The sequence below is a fragment of the Tympanuchus pallidicinctus genome, unplaced genomic scaffold, assembly GCF_026119805.1.
Source record: "Tympanuchus pallidicinctus isolate F22 unplaced genomic scaffold, pur_lepc_1.0 scaffold13, whole genome shotgun sequence".
Lineage (NCBI taxonomy): Eukaryota > Metazoa > Chordata > Aves > Galliformes > Phasianidae > Tympanuchus > Tympanuchus pallidicinctus.
In genome coordinates, this window is record NW_026294648.1 from 11,357,904 (window position 1) to 11,382,787 (window position 24,884).

At 33.9% G+C, this 24,884-nt stretch overlaps 1 long non-coding RNA gene across 4 annotated transcripts in view; it reads right to left on the reverse strand.

Annotated features, from left to right (window-relative positions):
* Positions 1–7,199: 7,199 nt before the first annotated feature.
* Positions 7,200–24,884, reverse strand: part of LOC128076144 (uncharacterized) — a 32,523-nt gene continuing 14,838 nt past the window's right edge. For all 4 annotated transcript variants that reach the window (XR_008204265.1, XR_008204263.1, XR_008204264.1 and 1 more), the window contains 2 exons: positions 15,795–15,903; positions 7,200–9,481 (listed from right to left, as the gene is read on the reverse strand). This is a non-coding gene — a long non-coding RNA (uncharacterized LOC128076144). The remainder of the gene's footprint in view (positions 9,482–15,794; positions 15,904–24,884) is intronic.

The window sequence follows — 24,884 nt, forward strand, 5'->3', positions numbered from 1 at the left end:
ACCTTATAATCTTTATCACATCTATACAGGGAGGTTTCATTCATTTTAAATCATACAGATCCCAAAACAATAATCCAAAAAGCAGACTGAGTTCCCTCAGAAGCTCAATACTCAGATTATTTTCTCTAAATCTCTAAGGCCATTAGCAGAAAATTGATAAAATGAGAAATATTGCTGAACAAAAAAAAAGTTAACGTAAAACTGTAATTTCATTTATAGATTTTTAAAATATTTTACGCTTTTAATAGCACCAAGACTGAGTCATACTGCATTATACTACTTTGATTCAAATAGTTGACCGCTTTTCATTTACTTAATGGAAAACATTCTTCTTATGTGAACACTATTATCGTTGTTTTTTTCTAGCTTTCATAGTTCAACAATATGTACGTAAACAACACTTCTACTTTTGCCATTTTGGATAATGGTGGATGTTGTTGGATATTCCATCAATCACATTGACAAGTCAAAATCTGCAATTACAGTAGATTACATGCATCAAAGAATAATTACATATTCTCAGTTTGTTGTGTACACACACAACATATTCCAAATGAATGAAAACAAAAATCAAAATAAACATCTCCTCCAAGTTCTTGCAAAATCCTTCCAGTGTAAAACAAATATCTACCAGCAGCAGCACAAAAACTTCAAGGAAGTTCATTTAGCATAACTTTTTAATAGTCATTTGTGAAACATGTTCTCCTCTGTACACACATCCCTGTCCCCAGGGGATATCAAGCTACACAACAGCTTTCTTGCTATACTCAAATATTTCTTTCCTTTTTACTAGGTGGCACTTTAGTATTTTCTCTGATTCTCTCTCCCATCTCAGACAAGAGATGATGGCAAATAACTGTTTCCATAGGCTTGGAAGCAGCTGCTGAAGCTGGCCTGTGCCCAGTCAGTGTAAACCAGGTAGTTTACAGGATTAAGTACATAAATGACTGAAGAAATATCTTTCATCATCAGTGGAGGACTCTATGTGCCCAAACATTTCAGTTTTTTGCTGTCTACTGTTTCCTCTGCTCAACATCTTTAGCCTGGTCTCATTTGTTGATTTTCTCCTTTGAAACAGGGACATCCATGTTTTGAAAACACATAAAAAATTACATAGAAAACATAGAAAGATATAAAAATTAGTAATTTAATTTATAAGTAGATACATTTTTTTCCTAATATTTTCTCTATTTTAGTGCCTTTCTAATCATGAAAACAAACACACAAACATGTCTTTTTTAAAAATAAGATTTATTGGTCAAATATGGATCAACAAAATGCATGTTTGTTCCTTCTGCATCATAGCCCTAGTAATTAAGAGTTGGACAATGTTTAATTAGCTGGTCATGTCCAAACAAGTTCTTACATATGTTTTTTTCTTCAAAGGAACTGTATGAAAATTTTAATACGTCTTTTCACAGACTGAACCTTCCAATTGAAAACAAATGACTTTATTCCTTTTGGAAACATGAATCTTGTCCTAAATCCCATGCAATATAAATAATACCTCCTGGACACAGACAGCTCAAACATGAAAAGCCTAAGCCTTAATCCTCATCCCCAGACAATGCAAGCAACTTCAGAAAGCAAATGTACCATGTGCATGAGAAAGGCTGGTTCTGCACTGAAGTCAGCAATACAGAATTATCATTGAATATTACTGCTGCTGTCATACCAGTTATACCTTGATTTTACAAAATGATAATTGCATTCTCTGACAATGGTGTCTTTTTAACAGAAATACAAGTGCTTTATAAATATGAATTACATTTAAGATACCGAATTAAGCTGAGAAAGTGCTATTTTTACATTTTTCCACATTTATTTACTACTTGGGCTTGGATACAAATGCATGCATACACACAAACTCTTCATGTGACCTAACACTTCTTTTTGAAGAAAAATGTGCTGCATACATTTTCAGCAGGAAGAGCTGAACTTTCAAGTGATTTTAGCATCTGAAAAGCTTTATTAAAACCCCATTAAGGAAAGTAGCAACAATTCCTGACTAACACCATACTGGAAATGAAGAATATTACTGTCTAGATGTGAATTAATCATGTGTAGGGATTTTAGAGATGCTGTAGAAATGCAGGACTTTTTTTGTTGTCGTTTGAGGTTTTTTTTTTTTGTTTGTACTTGGCATGATCTTCCAATGTTTTTCCATTCCATGTCCCATTCTCCAGTAAGACAATGAATAATTTTACTAAAAAAGCAATTACAAATCTGCAATTTCAGCTCTTACATTTCTTTCAATTAGAGAAAGTACCAAGAGCAGAAAACACAGGCAAGCTCCAATTGTTGCTTAGAGTAGGTGAGAACTGTATTAACTGATTTGAAACTCTAAACCTCACCACCTACACCACACGCATCAGCTGCCTAATTAGATTATATGTTTTATAGATGTCAAACATATTTTTATTTCTCCATATGTGTAAGGTCTTTCTCTCTTTTGGTACCATAAACAAGATCAACAAGCATCCATTCAGCAGTTCTCATGTTTCTACTTTCCTAAAAAACAAATTTTAAAAAGCTGATCCAAACACCAGCTTTTGAGAGCAGCTTCCCACACTGTAGGATTAGGTCTATCCCTGTCTCTACCTATGCACCCTGTTTCTCTTCAAGAAGAAATGCAGACATTAGGGTTTACTCCCAGGTCCACACTGCCAATTTTTACCTTAATAGCAATCTGGACTCAAAGTAATTTTCAGAATACAATACAACAGCATTTTAACTGGGAAAGGTAACAATCAATTTCAGAAACGTGCTACCATGAATTCACAGAGTTTTGGATCTTCTAACTTTGTCTTGTCTACTTGTAGCTGAAGTATTTTGTGACAATGTGCTTGTGAATGTATGAATTCTAAACTGTTCTTTTTATTTTTTTCTATATTAAGTATTACTTAAGATGGTGTGACCCTATGTAATACAACATGATCTAGCACTTTCTTTAAAATGATTTGTTAGACAGACCAAAGTAAATGCAGTTACTAGCAAAAATAATTGCTTTTTTTTTTTTCTCCAAATCTTTCACAGAGCTTCTTAAGTTTCAGAGCAAATGGCAGTCCTACTTTTATGTTTTAACATTCCATATTATAGAACAAAAAATAACAGGAAGATAATATTTCAAAATTTTTTTTCTTATGGTGATTTCTTACCATACTGTATGTGGCAATTCAGAGCTTCTAGAATAAAAACGAGATGCTACTTTTGTAAAATCTTTCTGTACAGGCTTACATTTAGTTTAATATATATATATTTAAACGTAGAAAGTAATGTTTCTTAATATGCTGTCATTTTCAAACCTCCCACATTTCTTTGTGGCAATTATGGGCACTCTTTCTAAAGCAGAAAGATCTGCTGCCTGCTTACCACCTATCTCTTCCCCATTTGAGAAAATTGCAAAAACACTGTATACTAAAAATTTAAGTTCTCATCTAGTGATGAGATTCACCTTAAGTGAAGCACTGTTGAAATTAATAATTTCAACTGTTAATATTAAGCAATATTTAAATACAGCAAGAATATTAATATTAAAAAAAGAATATTAGGTCAAGGAAAAACAAGTTCTATAAGTAAGAGAACAAAGCACCAAAAAGCAGAATTCTTAAATAGCAGTAGAACTAAGGAGATTCAGTTTATAAACTAGATTGTTATTAATAAACTAGATTATAAACTAGACTGAATAGCTGTCCTTTTGTTATAACATTACCAGTAATTGAATTTTCCTCACTCTTGTGCTATCACAAGTGATTCCTTGGAATTAATATCTTAAAAGTGGAATTATCTAAATACCACATGAACTTAATCAGTGACCACATCAGAACACCGGACTGAGTTAAAACCTCAAAGTCATGTAGTGCCAGAAAAAGCCAAGCAGTTACAGACCACTCCCATCTTAGATCAAACCTGGGTGCCAGCAGAACAACATGAATGCTGGGGATTTCACGGGGACAACTGAATTGTGTGAACAGTGGATACTGTTAGCAACTGATTGCATTGGGTATCTAAAAATGCAGGTAGAAGATAAAGGACACAAAACCAAAGACTGGCCTGTTACCTGCTACAGAAATATTCCTAAACTTGCTCTTAGGAAATCTGATCTGAGGAAAAATTTTAACAACATAATCCAAAAGCTTGAATGTTATTGTTGCCTGCTCTTTAGCAGTTTATCTGTTATCTAGTTTCTCTATCTATGATTTTCTCTCTCTGTCAGTCATGCCAGACATAAAAAAGCAACAATACCAAACCAGTGTGATAATCCCATAACTAACTACTATCTCAGAAAATAAAGCTGATTTTGGAGGACAGTGAATGCCAGGATGCTCTGACAGCTCTGTTGTGATACTACTGCTACAAACAACACTACAAACATGCAACAAACTTATCAGCACAGCTCCTGATAGGCTATGTCTATTTTACTCTGGAGGTTGCTTAATACACTTCGGTAGATAAGATACTGTTTTTTATTTCCTAAGGCCTCACTTGTATTATGGTAAGCAATTAAATAGATTTATATTTCAAAGTTATAGTTGATTAGATTTCTGAGTAATGTCACAACATTGCACTATGCAAACAAGAACACAGAAATGGTGACAATCTCTTTTATTTAGGATACATTTAATGCAGTCCATCATTTCATTTCTTTAAGATTTGATACCAAACAGACTTCTTATTTATAATTAACTGTTGTCTCCTGTCTTAAAGTATCAAGAAGGTATTGCACGTATCTTTTCCCACACAACTGAAATTTCCTGCTCAGAAATATACCTGCTTTGTAGCAGAGATAGATCTGAAAAACAAGCTTAAGCAGCAATTGGAAACATTAGATTAATCTCCATATACAAGAAAGCAATGATTTGTATTGCACAACTTTTCCTAACACATAAAAAATACACTTTTTAAATTAAATGACCTTGTCAAGCTGAAACATAAATCCACATCATATTTGCCCTACCAGTGTTTCTGTGCACTCATATATGAAGGATATCCTCTCCACTGGCCTTGATGTTAAGTGGCGAAAATCCTAAAGCTTAAATATTTCTTTCATTGCAAAGCTCAAAGTCAATAAGCCTTTCTCTTAACGTGTTATATGGATATACAGTGTTTGTATGGATATTTTATATTATAACTTACATTATTTCAACAAGCAAGACACTGGATATCATCACGCATGCAATATATAAAGAAAATGTTGCACAGTTACTTCTCACATCACATTTCTGCACACAAACATTCAAGAAGCAACTTTCATACAAAAACTGAGTGGAATACTTGGCTCCTTTGTTTCCAGTGGTTACTTCATATTCCACAAACAACACATTTCCTGAGTGAGACCCTTACAAATCTGCACTTGGGATCTCAATTACAAGAGCTGGCTGTTGACTTCAACTTTCTTCTAGCCACTTATTGGTCTATAGCAGGACATTCTTTTTATTTCAACGGTTTTCTTACTTCCTTTACCACCAAATGTTGAAATTCTCTTGGAAATAATAGCAACTATGAGAAAACAGGTTGCCTTTATTTCTGTGCTTACAGAGAACCCCAGATGGCTGCCAACGCAGGACTCTACTTTAGAAACGCCATGTTGCTCTTCCCCATTAAATTGTGTTTGTGCAGATATCGATTTCATCCTTTACAAAATCCTCTAAAATAATGTGCTTATATAGGTGTTTACATTTTTTCTATACTTCTTCCCAAAATCTTTGTAAAGGTTTCTTCCACATTCATGTCAACCTCCAGATTTAGGCATGTCCTTCTTGCCTTCTCTTTATTTGCCAACATACAGATTCTTTTTCATAGGAAAACAGTATTTATTATCACTCAGCTTTTAATATCAGTAAAAGGAGTGTTATGAATATGTTCTTAGATAAATTGTTAAGAGAAAGGTTAAACACATACATCCAAACACCCATTCAAAATGTAATTCTGCTAAGCCACTTGAATTCAACAAATCTATTGTATTAATTTCTCTCTGATATTACTAACAGGCCACTTTACAAGAACTGAAAAACAAGCCTATGAATGGTACAGTAGGAAACACCTCCTATTTTGTTCACATCCCACACTGTTAGCTTTGAGAGTGAACTCTTCAGAAAGATAGGTAAATTTCTGCCATAAAAAGACATATATATATATTTCTGATTATATTTCAGTTTCTAATCAGAGGGAGAGGAGGAAATTACGTGCTCAAGTTCTTAGTGTAGTTTGAAAAGGTATGAAAATCAATTTCTGCTTCCAAAAAATCAAGGTCAATCATGTGCAGAAGCACTGCTCCTGCTTCTTTGATGCTTCCTATGTCTTCTTTTCCATTAAAAAAGCATTACTAGAGGGGGTCTCATCACTACTGTTCACATCTGCCTGTAAAATCCTCTCATTAAAGGGTTACTTAGGTTTACACCGTGTGGAATAAATTATCAAACTTCCTTCAGTCAAAAAATGAACAGGTTCCATGGGAAAATAGATCAGAGTTTCAGGCCTGAGATGTAACCAATTTTGAAGTTTCTTCATCTCTCCTGAAGGAAAATTATGCAGCAGGATTGCATTGGCAGGATTGGCCTACAGTTCAGTATATGATATATAATACTCTTTTTGTGATTAACAGTACTCCTATAAAGCATAGAATTCACATTATTATCTAATGATGTGCTTTAGTTTTCTGTGGTAATATTTTATAATTAAAATAGCACTTCCTTCAAGGTAACAAGCCAACGGTAGGGAAACTAAATTATTTATTTTTTCCCCTGAATGATGCTCTCTACTACAGCTATTCTCAAAATATAAACAAACACAAATATTGAACAAAGATTTTTTATCTGCATTATACAAACATTAATTCTATGTGTGGTATAAATATAGGGAAACTCCAGTATATGCAATTAATTCTTTTAAACAATAAAACAACTGTAACTCATCCAAGTTAAAAGCCATATCATGAATATTAATTGCCTAAAGAATGACAGCAAAGCAGGTTTTATGCTCAAGGTTGAGAGTTAAGATATGCATAAATTGGTGGTGCCGTTCCATGACGCATATTGAATTTACAGAACAAGACTCAGTGGTCCACACTTAATTCACTAGCATAGAGCTGTACTCTTCATAAGTGGATTCTCACAACAGGAAAAATAAGCTATCAAATCAAATAAGTAATTTGATTACTAAATAATTTTAAGCTATGAGATATTTCAAAGTTCTGAGCATTTCAAATTCACTGAGCATTTTATTTTCATGTGTTTTTATCAAACTTGAGATGACTTTAAGTTGAATAAGAGAACGCTTTTTATCTTTCAAACTTTTACAATCATGCCATCAGATTCAAAAAGCTCCTATTAAAAAAAATATAATTAGAAAAACATTCCAGCCAATTGAGCTTATTTTATAATTATTTACATAATTAAGGTTCCCAAAAGTATTTCAGTAATTAATTAGCAGGGAACATGTTGTAAAGGGTATTAGATATGGGGTAGTCTCTTTTTTTTCCTGATACACTATAGGTTATTTGTTCCTAAAATTGAGAGGAATGCCAGATAAAAACTGGTAATTATATGTCTACAACAAACATACACACAAACTAACAAGCTACCAAAAAAACCCCAACAAACAGATTTCAGACACATATCAGTTATTCTTCAAAATACACAGAATTGTACACATGTTAAAAACTCTGGAATTGCTTACTTGAAACTGATGTTAGTACTAGATAAAAGCCTCTACTGGCCTGTGGTATTTCAGACACTGAAGGAAGATGACCTGTACAATACTGTCTGAAAATTACCTGCTGATAAGCAGCAAACTTATATCAGAAGTAAATTAGACAGAAGAAAATTCAGAAGTAGAATAGTCAAAGAGACCCACTAAAGATAAAGCTGTACAGGATGTGAGCAAGACATTAGGAAGATGCAAAAGTTCTTACTCTGCAAACTGCCAGTGCCATCAAAAAGAGCTGAAGTTTTGACAGTAGTTGCTTTTAGGGGACATAATGCTTTGATGATTATGAAGAAGAAAGAATACCTGAAGAAATGATACGCACTGAACATAACACAGAAATTTTGATTAGAGATTATAAGAAATGAAAGATTTTTATCAAAAAGTCACTAGTCTTGAATTATAAGGTAGCCTGTGGTAATAGGTGTTGAACACTTCATGTTGTGTCCACAGCTAGATCCTAAAGGAATTTGTCAGTAATAATTTCACCAGACCAACCATGCCAAGTCTCACCAGTTAGCAACCCAAGCTGGTTTTGTCTGAAATCTGGCTCAAATCCAGGACAGTGTCCCTCCAGGATAAGGCCAGTGGAGCTCCATCCATACAAATGAGTTTTGTGAAGGGTTACACAAGGCTGCAATCATTCTGAAATCAAAGACTGACTGAACAGACTTTCTGTCAAATTTCTTCCAAAGATCAAGTATATCATGAAAGCTTCCTTCACTTTTCACAGATTAAAATCAGATTGAGCTCACAGATTAAGATCACAAACTAGCCTTCAATCCTTCTCTGAGTGCAAGCTGTAGCAATGCTTTTGTATGTGTAGTAATGCACTCACTGGAGCCTTGTAAATGCAAACCGCAACCTGCTCTGGGAAAAAGATGTCACTCATACATCGAGAAATCACAGTAGAAACTAGTGACGTTTTTAACAAGTGATATAGGAAGCAGAGCACAGTGCTACTGAAATTTGAAGGCAAATTAATCCTAGAGTATTCTTGGATAGCTATGTGTTTTCACATCCCCTTTGCCTGCCTCTTCTTTTTGAATTTTGTCTTTCTTTGTCCAGCGATTTTGGCATAGTTGGTCTTGATTTTCTCAGAGAGAAAACCACTATTTACTATTATTTACTTATTTACTATTACTTAGCTATTAATAAGTACTATTATTATTAATAAAGCACCAATATTTACTTATTAAGCCTTAGCTCCATGAAAATAATCCTTAATCTGACACCAATGCAAATGAAAACAGAAGTGAGTAAGCAGTGAAATGTGTTATCTTAACATCTCTGACTTTGGCCACTGCCTCCTCTGTTTCACTGTCACTGTTTTTGAGAACCCTTTAAAACTACAAGCACAGGCCCAGAGAGGAAAATAGACAATCTAGAAAGGAGAAGCATGACTCCCTCAGGCAGAACGTAAAATGTGTCCTTTTCTTTTTTGAGAAACATAATTTATTCACAGACAAAACTAATTAGATACTTTTTAACAGAAACTTTTACTTCTTTTCTTTGAGAATAAAAGCCATGCACTCTGTTTGCAAAGCTGTCATAATGTTTCACTAAAGCCAAAGGAAACTTGAGTCTTTAAGAAGCTCTTTCAGGCAGGGAGAGTTAGGCACTAGGTCTAAGAATTACTAAATGGCTCCTGTTGGAGCTTCTCATGACAAACTGCTCTGGAGAACAACTGAGGGTTCAGAGAGGAATCGAAGAATCTGTCTGACAAAATGCTTCTAAGTGGAAGAATGAAGGACAAGATGAACATTCGCTGTATTTCCTAGAAGGCAAAAATTCCTCAGTCAGGTAAAGCTTCTACCACAGCCATTTCTGGCAAGACTAACAGCACAAAGCACAACAAATATTAAAAAATGAATGCACTTATTTTTGGTTGAAGAGAATGAAATTATGAAATTAGAAAACTACAAGTGAAACCATTCTTAGTGGGATTTTAAAAGGATCCAGAAGACCGTTGTTCTTCACTGTATCTCACAGAAGTCAACTGTTCCTTCCATTGTAATGCACTGAGGGATAATCCATGTGTAGCTGAGGATTCTGGCACTAGGACAGGGGATGGAAATCTATTTTAGCATCAGCTATTGAATGTGAAATAATAAGCATTATGGAAATGCTGGGATAAGGACAGCAGATGTCAGCCTTCCAAACATTCAGAATGGAATCAGACACTACCTAATAAGAAGTTAAGCTTTAGGGAAATAAAATCAGGAAAGAAAAACATTCTGGAAGACAAAAGAAAAATATTTGCTGAATCATTATAATTTTTCTATTCATCATATTCTGCTGTAAGATATTCAGAATACATTTTATAGCAAAGAAATCATGAAGTGCTGATGTCTCCTTTAACAGAAATAAATTGTGGGTAGTTATTTAAATTTGACAGATAAAAGCTGAGTGATTAATTATCAACTCATTTCAAAATGTACATTTTACAATAAAACAGCTGACCTGGGATCAGTCTGCATTCCTTGAAGATCTGCCCTGAATCTGATTCTGAGAAGTGAATAAATCATTATTCTGCCAACTTTCAGGCATTCAACATGCCTAAGAGATAGTGCACTTTGGAAGGCTTCCCATAAGACTTCTGAAATTAATTTCCAAAATAGTTAAACTAAGAAATTCTGAATTTGGAAAACACAGGCTTTAAATGTGGATAATTCACAAGGAATCACATTGGTCTGCTTTCTATGAAGATGAAAATGAAAAGTCCACATTTACTGGGAAAAGAATGAGATTGTTATAAATGGAAGCCAAATTTTCTATAAGATAACTAAAAACAAAAACAAAAAAAAAAAAGATGATATGAAGAAAATTGTTCTTCGTCTTAATATGAGTTTATCCCATATGTATTATTAAACACAGTATTTGGAAGACTAGAATGAAAGCTTAAGGTATGTTCAAGATTGCGTACTGGGATAATTAGAAAACACTATAACTTGAAGAAAATGGAAAGAGTCTACCTATGAGCATATATTACCCCTTACATCATTACACCTTTTCTTCCATAATCTCCAGTCAAGCTGTATTGCTCTCTTCAAGGTATTTCATAGTATAATTCAGTAACCAACTAAACTTTTCGACGGATTACAGTGCTACTAATTCTGCTTTGTATGAAATGTAATATTAGATACATATCACTCTCTAATATATGCCTCCTATTTTGTTAGGTTGCTCCATGATGTGAAAGGCAGATGTTGATGGTATGGCAGTAGAGATTCAACCTTCCCGCAAATATTCCATTACATTTTGTTGCCATCCGACAGATGGCAGCAGAGGGGCAGTCTGACAGAATAGTGTCTGATGGGGAAGTATATCTGAAGCAAAAGTGTGTCACTGAATGCCTCCTCAAGGAAAAGCTTGTCGTTGTTAGTCATCAACATTTGCTGAACATTTCTGGAGATCAAGCAGGTGTGAGCACAGCAAGGCGGTGGTTGGTGCATTTCAGCAATAGTGATAGCAGGATACCTCCACTGGTGCAGATTTTTATAAGTGTGGCATGTAGGCTTATTTATTGCTGTCAAAAATGCATAGCTAATGATGGTGACTACATAAAGTAGTGTTTTGTAGCTGAGAATTCGGTCTATCAAATTGTGTTATTGTGTTTTTTATATCTGTTGTAATTTCCACAGAAATAAAAAGGAGGAATTACTTCCAGAGCAACCTACATGCATCATCACTGCAGTACTACAACATAAAAATGGTTCTTTGCATCTTGGAAATAATTTAAAATTAAATAAAAATCACTAAATTTCCAAGAATCATATCGGTTGGACAGAAAACTTACAAAACTCAAGTCTTTTTTTTTTTTAACCAGCAATTAAGATTTGTTGTTTATAAATTATTAATGTGCTGATTTCTTTAAATTACTCCATTTTTTTCTTTTTATGATATGGATTTCATAACTAAAGCTAGAATAGGGCATACTACTAAGATGTAACCAAAATTTTATGAAAATAATCTTAACTTTGAAAAAGATTAACTACCAAATTTATGGTTCATGTCGGCAACTAAGTGTTTACTGTAAAAGGAACACACTGGTATTAGCACAGTAGTTCCTGTTTTCTGTGGGTTTGGCAACCCTAGCAAACAATCTGGACTCAAATAAATCCAGGGTACGTATATTCTTTTTGAAAACGTATGATCTGAAGGCAAGTCTCCTAATATTTGTGCTCAATCCTTTTGTATGGCAGCCTTCCTTAAGGAAATAGGCCTTTCTTAATATCAAAATTAATCAATTTCTGCACTCTGTTGTACAGTTCTTTTTAAGTATTGTATCTGTCATCTTTATGTTAAGGTCAGGATCAAGAAAACTGAAACATCACTAAGAATTCTTGTATTAGGACCTCCTGAGACTTCAAGATAATAGAGACTAGTTTTGTAGCTTTACTTTACTGTGAAATTCAGACTTGACTACTAGAAAAGTTCAAGAAACAGTAGGAGGCAGTTTTAAAGATACACAATGTCCCTGTGAGATAAAGACATTTCTGAAAGAATTAAGAAGCATGAACTAAGAAGTCCAAAATAAGAACAGTAATAAAAATACTGCCCAGTCAAAAAATAAAAAAATACTAAAATCCTAAGCATCATAAATAGCTGAAATAGAGCATCCTCTTATTGCGAAGAAATCAAAGAACATAACGATTTCTGATGTTAAAGCCTGTTAAAGTAACTTCTGAGTTGAAGCTGTACAGGGTTTCTGCCATACGTTTATCTTTGACAGATACAATCTCCAGGTCTTATTATCATCTTAGGGTTCCTTAAACTTCCTGGAAAAAAGTCAGAAAGGAAAGCTTTCATGAAGAAGCTAAATCCATTTGGGGAGTTTCTTAACTCTGAATCTGCAAAGATCAAAGTTTCTTTCATACTGTTTTCATTCCTAGTCAGCTACAATGCTTAGACTGAAAGATGATATGCTGCTGAATTAATATGTCCCTTTGTGAGCACAACTGAAGTTATGTCATTTGAACACTTTATTAAATAGGGAGATAACCTAAAATACTTCAGTTTATTATCTAAAGCACACTACGTCTGAAATGAAAGGATTATTTTCTACTACTCCTATACACCACAAAGGAGCTAATTACATCTTATTTGTAGTTCAAGATTTATCTGTATATTTATTTGTTTTCCTTTAGTATTTTTGGTTTTGTCTACCCCACCCAGCATACCCACAGCCCTGGAAGGACTATAAAAATCCAAAAGCAGGATTGCATGCTTCATATATTGTCCCACTGATGTGTAAACATCCCAGTATTATCAGAATAAATTTAAAATAACTGCTTCCAGCTTTCCAAACTCAAAATCTATACAGAGTTTTATTAATGATTTATCATATTTTTATATATTTTAGTATAGCATTAAGTCTCTTACGACCTTAATTCATGCAAACATTTTTACATAACATAGTTTAGCTTTATCTGAAGGAAACATTTAAAAATACAAGTTTTTAAATGAAAAACTGAATATTATTGTCACTTTGTCTATCAAAGTGAAATGAAATTAAGCATACTGATAGGCCTTGAGTGGTAGGAAAGAGAGTAAAGGAATGGAAATTAAGTTCTGTTGCTTCCAGCTTTCTACTCATGGAAGAAAATTTGAGAAACTAGTGTAGATAGAGGCTATATTTTTCTTGGAAGTACTGTCCTGTTCACTCAATAGAAGGGTTATATTGCTACATTTACTGTAGGAGGTAAGCCTAACATTTAAGTCATTAAAGAAAAAGGGTCAATTTGATAAGATTAAAGATGTGAAGTCTGATAGTAAGCATTTAGTTTTTCATCCACTAGATATTATTTTATATAGCAACAATTCCTTTCAAAGAATTACTTCTCTTTGTATTCCAATGTTGCAGTTGCATCCGAATTAAGATCAAGATTATTGTCCCATCATATTAAAAGATATGCAGGCACAAACTCAGCTACCTTTTATGTCATATTCTGAAAAATTACTGTTCCAAAAGTTGATTTTTCCATCACCATATTCTGAAATGGGATTTATATTTCACTTCTAATATGCTATGAAATGCTCTTCAATCTTCATAGAAATTTGACACCTTTTAACCAGATTCTATAAGTAAACTGTACAAATTGTTCTCTTATCACCAATTATTCATAATTAATTTAATCAAATTTGTTAGGGACAAAGAGCAAGCATCCCCTCAAACCTTTCCCCTTGTTGAGTGTAGCTAGTAGTCGGAGCAGTTTATGCACTGTTCGCATGTTCAGGTCTCTCTTGAGATACACAGTAAAGCAAATTACTGCAATTGTATCAGCGATGAGAGCACATTTTCCTCCTTAACTTTGCCATCTACTATATTACTCCTAAGTGAAATAAGCAATAGAGAAGATCTGACAAAAGTTAGATACCTCAATTTTTGAATGAGTTTGAATATACATGTGCAAAAGGACATCAGTAATTTTCTCACATTTCCCTAATCTTCCCTGATGGATTCAGGCCATGCTTTTCATTTACTCCAGATGTGATACCCGAACTGTCAGCTATGTTTCAGCTTTTCCTTTAATCTTTCCCTGGAGCAAATAATAAAAGATTAGTAATTGACAGTGGTTGCTAGGCTAAGGGTAATGCTTATTTTAAACATGGGAAGCAAGAGCTGTATTCTTTGAAGGGATAATTTGTGGGAGGCCAGAAAATTGGATTTCTTTGTTATCTGTTGTGTAAATGACAAAGATATTCAGTGTCCTTATAATGTCAAGGCAAGTTTAATTAAAAATTTACTACCTAATTTGGAGGTGGGGAAAGAGGAAGAAAGGGAGAAAATGAAGTCATGTTTACAGGTAATTTAGAAACTTCACAGGAAGCATATAATGATAATGAAGGCTACAAAAATATGTGAAAGGATACAGCTGTACATAAATGTACAGTCAAGATTTGAAACATTCAGACAATATTTGAAAGGAAAACTTATCCATTTTGATCAGAAGGTAAGCCTATACAGTCTTTTATCAACTAGACATTAATGACCTTATTACTTTAAAGGTCTAGAACTGCAAATGAGAGAAAATACTTAGAACAACAAGCTTCCTTAGAAAGAAATTTCAACAACCACATCCATACTAAAGCTATCTGCACAGACATGAATTTCACTTTAACTGTGAAGTCACTTAATTACACAGCATACTACCACGCCAAATAACATGACACTTTTTCTACATTTACATGGAGAGTTCATCTTTGTTTCCTTTGAAATGTGAGGGAGATTACATAGAAAACATTAATATTTTCGGACAGGTGCTGTTATAAGCAGCACAGCTGAGCTTGATTCTACTACACTATGTAGACATTCATTAACTACCCAAATTGGATACAGGAAATTTGAATTGAAATGTTAATGAAAAATTTCATTGGTATGGCTCAAACTTAGAAATGCTTTGGCTGGAATGCTGCTACTAATAGTAGACAACAAAACATGGATTTGCAAAAATAAGGTACACAGTTGATGTTAAGATCAACAGATTTTGAAAATGAAAGTACAGTAAGAATTGTGTGGGTTTTTTTAATGATAAAGTTTCTCATAAAGTCAATTATATAGAAACTGCTATTATATTCCTTTTTCTTATTGCTGCTGTTTATTAATTTGGTTTAAGTTATGCAGATATTTCTATATCTTTCTATAAAACAGACATTTGTATAGATATTTAAGGCAAAAACTACTCATACAGCAGATGTTAATGATTACTGACAGCAAAAATGGAAATATGCTACAATCTTTACATGCACTACTTGTGGATGCATTTCTGGAATATGCGAAGTACCAGGCCTTACCACCTGGGAGCATAGTCAACTGTGTCACTATCCTCTTGAGTTAAATTTGAATCTCTGTATAATTTATCTTTGTATAATTTAACCTTTCTATTAGTAGTGTCTACCATCTTATCTTGGTCACATAACCACTCTTCATGCAACTGAGGAAATATTTACTGCAAAATAAGAAAGCAGAATACAATCCACTGCTGAGATCTTTTGTAGATTACACAGATGACAAGCACCATAGTAAAATTGAAATGAACAAGTAACCTTGGAAACCAAAAAGATAAAATTGGCTTCAAAATTCCTACCTTATTCTGTTTATAAACATTATAGCTTCATAGAAAAATGCTTCAGGTATTGACCCGATTCAATACCGAGGAACCTCATCAGAATCATCTGAATTTGGCCTGTGACTTTCTGAAGATGCAAAATGACAGTTTACAAATTAGATTCAAACACTATTTGGGTAAGAAATATACTGCTATGAACTTCATACATACCGTTCTTGAAGCCAAGCATGCAAGGAAGAAGACTTACTGTATTAAAATGTATAGATGTATCTTTGGATGTATTAATTAAAACTTCCATCTAGTTTCACAGTCATTTTCAATTCCACTGTCAATGACTGAAAGCCCAGTTTTCTACCTCACACAGTACACCACTGGTCAACGAGGAGACTCGGTAGCTTTTGAAATAAAGTGACCAGTCTCAATCTGAAAGCAGTATTCATAGAGTTGTGTTGTGTACTTGTAGTAGATAGATATGTGTATTCTGTGATCTCTTATTAATAGATAGAATTACGGTATCACTAAGAATATGTAAAGACAACAGTACTGTTAAAATTTAGGAGAAGACAACATGCTGAAAAGTAATGATTTCTTACTTTAAACAGTCTCATTTTCAAAAACATTTGGTACTTGTAGTTACAAAAGCTCTTTCAGTTTTGTATCTGATTAAAAAAAAAAGTTATTCTAAGTTAAGCCCCAGAATAAGTAGGAAATGGGATGGTATCTTTCTATAAGTATTGCTATAATGGTATCAGGTTCAATCAATTCAGAATGGAGCTCAACAATACACACAGACTGGTGAGCTAGATTTGACTAAAAGCCTGAATTAAGTAACTACCTGCTTCACTATTTGTGAAAGAATCTAAAGGTCATGTAACTCAGCAGTGGGATAAATTTTCCCAGGGCAGGTAAGTGGAACAATAAAATGCTTTTTATGGTTACAAATCAGCTGATAATTTGAATATTTGAACCTTTAAGAGTGGATAAAGTGTTACAGCTGGATAATTCACGAGCTTTTACAAAGAGTGAAGGAAACACAGGAACATTTTCATAGTGACTCAGAGTCTACAGACCGATGAATCAATGTAGTACATCAGAAAAAGAAACAGCTAGAATTCATGTAACCAGATATATTAATCCCTAAATTAAATGGAAACCATTGATCAAGTTGGCAAATATCTGAAATTATCAATAACTGTAGAGTAAGACGAAAAATAAATTAGAATAAAATTATGTATCAAGCATATTCAAAAATCAGTGCTTTATTTTATTCCTTTTATATATTTACAGATATATTTACTATTTCTCTAAAATTATTTTTAGTTTCCTAAAAAAAAAAAATAATATATATATATATATATATATATATATATATATATATATATATATATATACCTGGACCTATGCTAGATATGATCAATAGTTTCTGATGTTACATCCAAAAAAGAACATGGAGCATGTCTGAGTCACAGGTTGCTCCACAATATAGTGATATATTAATTAATATGTTGTCAGGATATTCTTTCAGGAAAGGAGAAATTAAATTTTTTTTTCTTGTTTTATGACAACTCCTTCTAAGTGGCACCTAAGCCACTTTCTTCTATACATTGAAATGACAAAAGATGCAGGAGATGTAAAAAAAAAAAAAAAAAGTTGTACTAGACAGGACATGCGTATGGGAATGGGTATTCTGTAATTGAAGTTCACTTGTAAAAATTATCTTTCTAAAATGTGAGAAGGGCTGCAGCCTATTTTTGCTACACAGGGTTTGCAACAGGATGAAGCCCCTACAGCAGGGCTGCTGTGTACTCACACCCAGTCTGTCTGAAGCACTCACAGCAACTACAAAGCTGGGAAACAGATTGAGTAAAATAGGTCAAAATATTTAAGAGAGCAAAGGAAGTTACTGGTCACACACGGAAGTTTCCGCATGTGACTGCCTGACTGACAAATAATTCATGTGTTGCACAGCAAAATCTCAGACTTGGCAGGCCAAAAGGAGACTAAGAAGGCTTTCCTACAGAATGAAACAACATCAACAGGAAGAGGATGCTCCCAAGACAGCTAGATACGTGAAGACAGTGAGAGACCCCCTCACTAAAAGAACTAAAAAGTGAATCAGCTGCAGTTCTGACAAACCCATGGGCCATGAGGTAGAGCTAATTTATTTTAAACTTAAAAACAAACAAACAAACCCCCCACTAAAAATAGATATCACAAACTAAAACTGAGATGTTATGTGTTCTCACTGAAATTTATAACTTGAAGTTACTGTGAAGGTACAGGAAAAGCATGTTAAAACTCCATAGTTCAGTTGGTTAAAATTCCCATATCTAATGAAAAGAACTGTAAATCTGGAGCGCAAAGACTACAGCTTCACTTAGCCATGACAAGAAAAAAAGGAGTCTATGTGCTAACATCTGTGAAATACAGAGTAATTCTAACTGTCCAACAAATGACTCACTGAAAGAGGCAGTAAACGATAAAATTATGTTTTGGCAGCCTGAATTAATTTGCATCCTTTTGCTTTCCCAAATATAGAAAACTATTTCCTTTCTGCAAAAATAAAACACTGCAGTGGTTATCTGGACTTAGGGGTTCTGGCAGATGAAAAATGTAGCATGAGCCAGTTCAGTGCTCTTGCAGCCCAGAAGGTATCCAGGGCCATCAGAAGAGGGATGGCAGCAGAGTGAGGGAGGTGATTCTCTCTCTACTCTGCTCTTATGAGGCTGCATCTGGAGAACTGCATCTAAGTCAAGGGTCCCCAACACAGGAAATGTGTCAGGCTTTTGGAGAAAGTCCAGAGAAGGCCACAGTACTGGAGCATCTCTCCTATGAAAACATGCTGAAGGAGCTGGACTTGTTCAGTCTGGAGAAGAGAAGGCTCCAGGGAGATCTCATTATGACCTTCCAACATTCAAAGGAAGAATTAAAAACTTTAAATCAACATCAGGGCACTAACTAAAGAATGATTACATTTAAGAATAACATGCAAAGCATGTACAGATACTGGTCCTTCTTAATGAATCATCTGTAAGTTTTGCATATAAAGCTGGAGAGTAAGGAATTCTCCATCCCTCAAAACATGGAGACTACTAAGAGGACAATAACAAATCATAGATTTTTCTGATATTAAAACAGATATTGTATAATCAATGGATATCAAGATGTTACAATATAATTAAGAGAGTTAGGCAAAGTGGACAATGATAACAAAAGAGAATAAAATGGGAGGCTTACCCTTCAGCTGGGCTCACCACAAAACACCAATAGAGGTGATCTCCAGAAGAGATCCTTCCCCACTGGCAGCCAGCTCTTGAATAGGTCTAGGAGGGCTGGAGCCTGACTCCACCCCTTCCGGCAGCACAGGTGAATTGCCTTCACCTGTGCTCCTCTGCCTGACTCATGGCTTGCCTCAGGTGATCAATCAGAGGTTCAGGCCGTGACTCAGTAGTTCCCATACACTGATATTAAAACAGCTAGCCTTTCTGATCAAGCACATTCTTTTGCAACAATAGCAAATATATTTCTTCAGTGCAAATGTTATAGCACCGTACAATATAGCATCTATTCTAAAATAATATATTGTTATAAATTTCTTATAGGCTATAATTTTAAACAGGAAGTGTTTGAAAAACATCAATTGTTTCACATGAATAACTCAGTTTTGAAAATGGCATTTTATCGTCTTCCCCCACCCCCACAAGTTCAAATACCACATATACAGGAATAGAAAGACCTGTTTGATTTTCATGCTAGCCCAGGGATTGCTCGTAAGGCTTCTGAGCAAGATGTAAAAAGCTAAATTATAAGGAATGATTGGTTTGAATCAACTGCAAATTTTGAACAAAGAAAGTTATTTTTAAGGACCAAGATCAGTGAGACATCTCATAGTTTAAAAGACTGCATGACATACTGGATAGCTACACAAGGCATAGATTTTCAACCCCCACAAAAAAAAGTTTTGTGTTGAATATCAAAATGTGCCACTGTAATTTATTCCTTCCCATGCATTTAAAGATCACTGGTAATAGCAAAGTATATGACCAGTACATACACCATTCAATTTTTCAATTCACCAGTATTTACAAGTACTAATTCACAACAGATGAAGATTTGTATTAATTCACCTGCTAGGACTAATTGCTTCTGTTGTATGCCCCCCTTCAAATTCCTTTTGTAAAAAATTATCCTGGGAGACATTCTTTAAGAACATCAGGTTAAAAATACAATGACTACCTCAAATTGCTACAATTCATCAGAAGGTGTTTTATTTACACCAGTAATTAACTTATAACCTAGCCAGGACAGATGAGACTGACTAAGAGGACTGGAGTACAATGTACAACCATGACAAAGCACTCTGGAGGTCAGCCAGTTTTCCCAGTTAACACTGATAGGACAAGTAGTAATAAATGGCCTTAAATTGTGCCATGGGAGGTTTGGTTTGGATATTAGGAAAAATCTCTCTGAAAGATTGGCAAGGCATTGGAATAGGTTGCCCAGGGAGATGGTGGAGACAGTTCCTGGAGGTTTTCAAGAAAAGAATAGATGTCATACTGAGTGGCATGGTCTAAAGCAGTCATGGGTTGATGGTTGGACTAGTTGGGCTAGATGACCCTATTGGTCTTTCCAACCTTAGTGATTCCATGGTTCTAAATTTCTAACTAAAGACTTCACATGGCAATACTGACCCTTCCAGTTTCCATCTACTACTCCCCAAGAGAGGTGCTGAATTTGGGGCTGCTCACTGGGAATATTTTTAAAGCATTTTGAAGATTACATCATAAAACATGGCAATAATATAGTGCAGAAGAACATGAAAGTAGAAGAAACTTTAGATTACTCAATCAGAATTCAATTTCTTTTGATGGAAGATGACGAAGTATGTGTTCTGTATTTCAGAATGTGCAGATGAAAGTGTCTGCAGTCCAGTTTGATTATAAACACATAAAAACATGTTGCTTCTTTCTTGAAAATATCCTGACTGTGAGTATTTATGTAGATTCTGCATCTCGACTGTAATTAAGATAACCATAAAAAAAAGGCTGTCCTTTGAGAGGGCAAGATGACAAGAGAGTCAAGAGAATAATGACAATAAGCGTTAGCATCTTTCACTTTGATAGAAGGCAAATTAGTTCTGTTCAAAGAATGTCTTGGTAATCATGATGATAAAATACAGGTAAAAGTTGTATACAATATTAACAGATGGACAAACATCTCCCTTCTGACCACTCTCCCCCAAAAACAACAACAAACAGTCTGAGGAAATTAAGAAATTTAGAAATAGAGGAGCTGTATTGCTATTAACCCTATGATTCTTTAATAGAAAAAAACTACTGTTTTCTGTTTTTTTTTTTTTTTTTTTTTTTTTTTTTTTTTTTTTTTGATGTTACTTTATTTCATCTTGAAGATTATTTTTCTACTGTCAAAGTAATCTTATCTTGAATCAGTTATTTGTTTTCAGTACTGTCTTATCACTTCGTATTACCTTTAAACATGAATATGCATGTGTGTTATTTATCTACATCAAATGCTTTAACATGCTTTCATCAGAAAGCCTTGTGAGTTTTTCAAAGTTCTTTGTTACAAGGTTGTCAGAATGGTAACTCTTTCATATAGCAAAGTCTTTACAAAGTTAATATCTTTAGTATAATGAAGTTTTGATGATGAAAGATAAAATCCCTGAAGGTTTAGAATCTTGAAAGTATTTTCAAAGAAATATTCTTCTGTTCCTCACTGCAATTATTAGGAATACACACCAGATAAGAAGAACACTCTGCTAAAATTTTTAACCAGACATAAAGCCATCTTGTTTCAGAATATATTCTCATTTTACTATTATTTAAGGAGTTTTATTGTTGTTTTCTAGTGACAGAAAGAATAAGTTGAAATCACTTCATTTATGTTGTGCCCAGATGTGTGTTAAGCCTTAAATGAACAATCATTTGGCCTATAAATCACTTATTAGATACAAAGCGGAAACAAAGAAGAGAGTTCCTGAATAAACCAAATTAATTAAAACTCAGTTGAGTGAGATACCTGCCTAAACTGCATAATGATAGAAATGAATATCTTACAGAAACTTTTATGTATATTCTGTGGGAGAAGAAAGAAAACACAGTACCGATAGAAGTAAAGTTCATTGCTGGTATTTGACTTTACAGAGTGACAGAATAAGGTCCTTCTTCACTGATTCAGAAATATGTATAGGGGATTCTATACGGGGAATTGCATTTGGTGCAATGGAAATCCTTTCTGAGATGTAAGACTCTCAAATCAACACAACTTTGTGTGGATATTTGATGGCTCCAATTTTACCTTTTTGCCTTAAGGCGTTTTCTATCATGCTTATTATTAATACATGCTATTGTAAAACAAGATTAGCTTCAGTTAATTTCATTGCAGCAAGATATGAGCATCTTCTAGTAGAAATTTTTCTACAACATCCTGAGGAAGTTACTCAAATTCAGAAATAATCTCTAGAATTATCCCATTCATTCTGAAAAATACTAATTATTTTTTAACAAAGGACTAGTCAGATATTATGATGATGGCTACTAATCAACAATAAAGAGATCTTTAGTCATAGCAGATGACTGCATAAATTGTTTCTCAGATGAAATTTTAAAAATGCATTTCCTTATATAAAGGCTGAACAATGAATATGTTTACTTCACTTTTTCAGTATAACTTCAACTGAGTGGTTAAAAAAAACCAACCAACCAAACAACAACAACAACAAAAAAACAACAACAAAGCACATAAACAATTTGGTAATGGAAACTGGTGTGCAGTTCTAACCAGTAAGGATTTTAAGCCTGTTAACATGTCAGAACACAAGCAATAGTGGTAAAACCAGCAAAAACTTGAAAATGAACACAATTTACAGACACGTTTCCATGATCTGCTTGCCTCCAATAATGAAACAGAGCTCTATGATCCAAGAAGTCTCAATGCACACCTTGTCCTTTATTAACTTGTATTTATTCAGGCATACCCTTCTAAAAGGAGCTGAGAATCAACAAACAGAAAGTGGAGTGGTACAAAATGCCCATAGCCAGGTTAAAAAAAAGAAATGAAAACCTGTGTAATTTATGGGTATCTAGGGAAATCACAGCTCAAGTTCTAAGCTAAAATATAACAATTTAATTTGAAATACCACTTGTGCAGTTTCAGGTGGTAAAAAGGCAAATTTTGCATTTTTTCATTATTTGGCTTCACAAATTATACCTACTTGTATAATGGGAATGGGATAATTATACAGAACAAACATGTTCAAAAGAATTCTGAAGTCTTTATGAGATACTAGCTTTTTCAGAGAAATTTGCAAACTAGCTCTGTACAGGATCTTTAATTAGACAGCTGCACAGTCCTAGATAGGTGTATATGTAGTACATCAGTGTGCAAATTGTTTTTATATGTTGAAGTACCTGTTTTTCTTTAACCATCTCAAAGACATGAAGCTTTTGAGGCTCTACATAATGCTACTAATAGATGCTTGATAGCATCAGTGAACTGTACTGTATTTCATATTTTTCATACATTTCATATGCATAAGAAATTGAGAATCAGAAATAAGATTTTGACCAGCTGACAACTAACAGAGGGAAAGAGGTGGTGACAGCTCCAGCTGTTCATTTCTTACGTGCTATTTAAGTGAATGTCAGTTTGCAATGAAAAAAATGTGGAAATGAAGTCATTCTACATCTATTCCATTAACTAAAATTACAATTTCATTACTTCACTGGATTTATCCTAATTAAGAAAGTAGATAATTGATTATCTTATTTCACCTTTTGGTTAATGCTTTTATTTTTCACCATAACTTTATTTTCTGTGTTCCTAATTTTTCTGTGAAGATAGTTAATAGCAACAACAAGAAAAAAAAAAGTACAACCTCAATTCATAAAGCATCTTCAGTAAGCCACAGAAATACTTAAGGATCTGAATTTTCAAGCTTTGCTCTTTAGATTTTAAAGGAGTGTCCAAAAATTGACTCAAGTAACCCTTCTCTGCATACTATTAATAAAACCCCGTAGTGATAATTTTTCTTCAGTTAGATATTTCAGTCCACATGTTCCTTTCTCTGGGTACATCAGAAGTGAGGGAGATCACCGACATCTCCACTTTCCTCTCAGGTGCAGTGAATTTTTCTTCATAATATTATAATAAATATTTAGTATTTTGAGAACATACTTCCAGAAAATAGTACATCACAAGATCTTAAGAACAGATGCAAGAGTTCTTATGTTTACTAACTTTTAAGAATCAGTTACCTAACTAGGTCTTGAATATCACCATTTTTTAGATCCTTTGCATTTTAAAGGTACAGCTTAAACTATGTGGACAAAGATTTGGCTCCTCTCAATCTCTCACATTGTGTACTTTCCAGTGAATCATACATAACCAAGATACATCCAGAAAGCATTACTTTTTATTCCATATTCATTCTTAATTTCATGTTGAGAATCTGATGAGATACAGATCTGAATTTCTACAATATGACCTTTCATGTATTTGATTTACTAAAGCCTTGTATGTGATAGTTCACATTTGCACGCTTTGTTTTATATGGATGACATTTTCTCTCTGAACATTAATCTGCCATTTTATTGTCTACCAACTACTTTCAATATGTTTCATAGATAGAGCAATTTTGACTTGTCACAGAAAGAAAACTGTTCGGCAAAAATTTAGCTCCAGTAAAGAACACAGGTTTTAGGTTTGTTTTTTTTTCCCCCTTCTGAGAGTATAGATTTACATTAAGCCTCTTATCATTTTTTAAATAGAACACATAACACTTTTATAGATTGCTTTTCTCCCGGGCCTTTCATATAGCACTGCATCTCATCAGTAGCCTCTAAGGTATTATTTATAGAAATACACCTTAAAGAAATTATTATGCAACCCTATTGTTAAAATCACGCAATCTCTGTGAATCAATGCACATGAACCAACTCCTCAGCCATATTTGTTACTTCTCACAGTACATGGCTTTTATCTGCCCAGAAAAAAACCCACACAGTAAAATCAAAGACTAAGCTCCAGATGATAATTCCTTTTGCATCATCACTAGCAAGAACACTGAGCTATTGCAGAATAAATGAT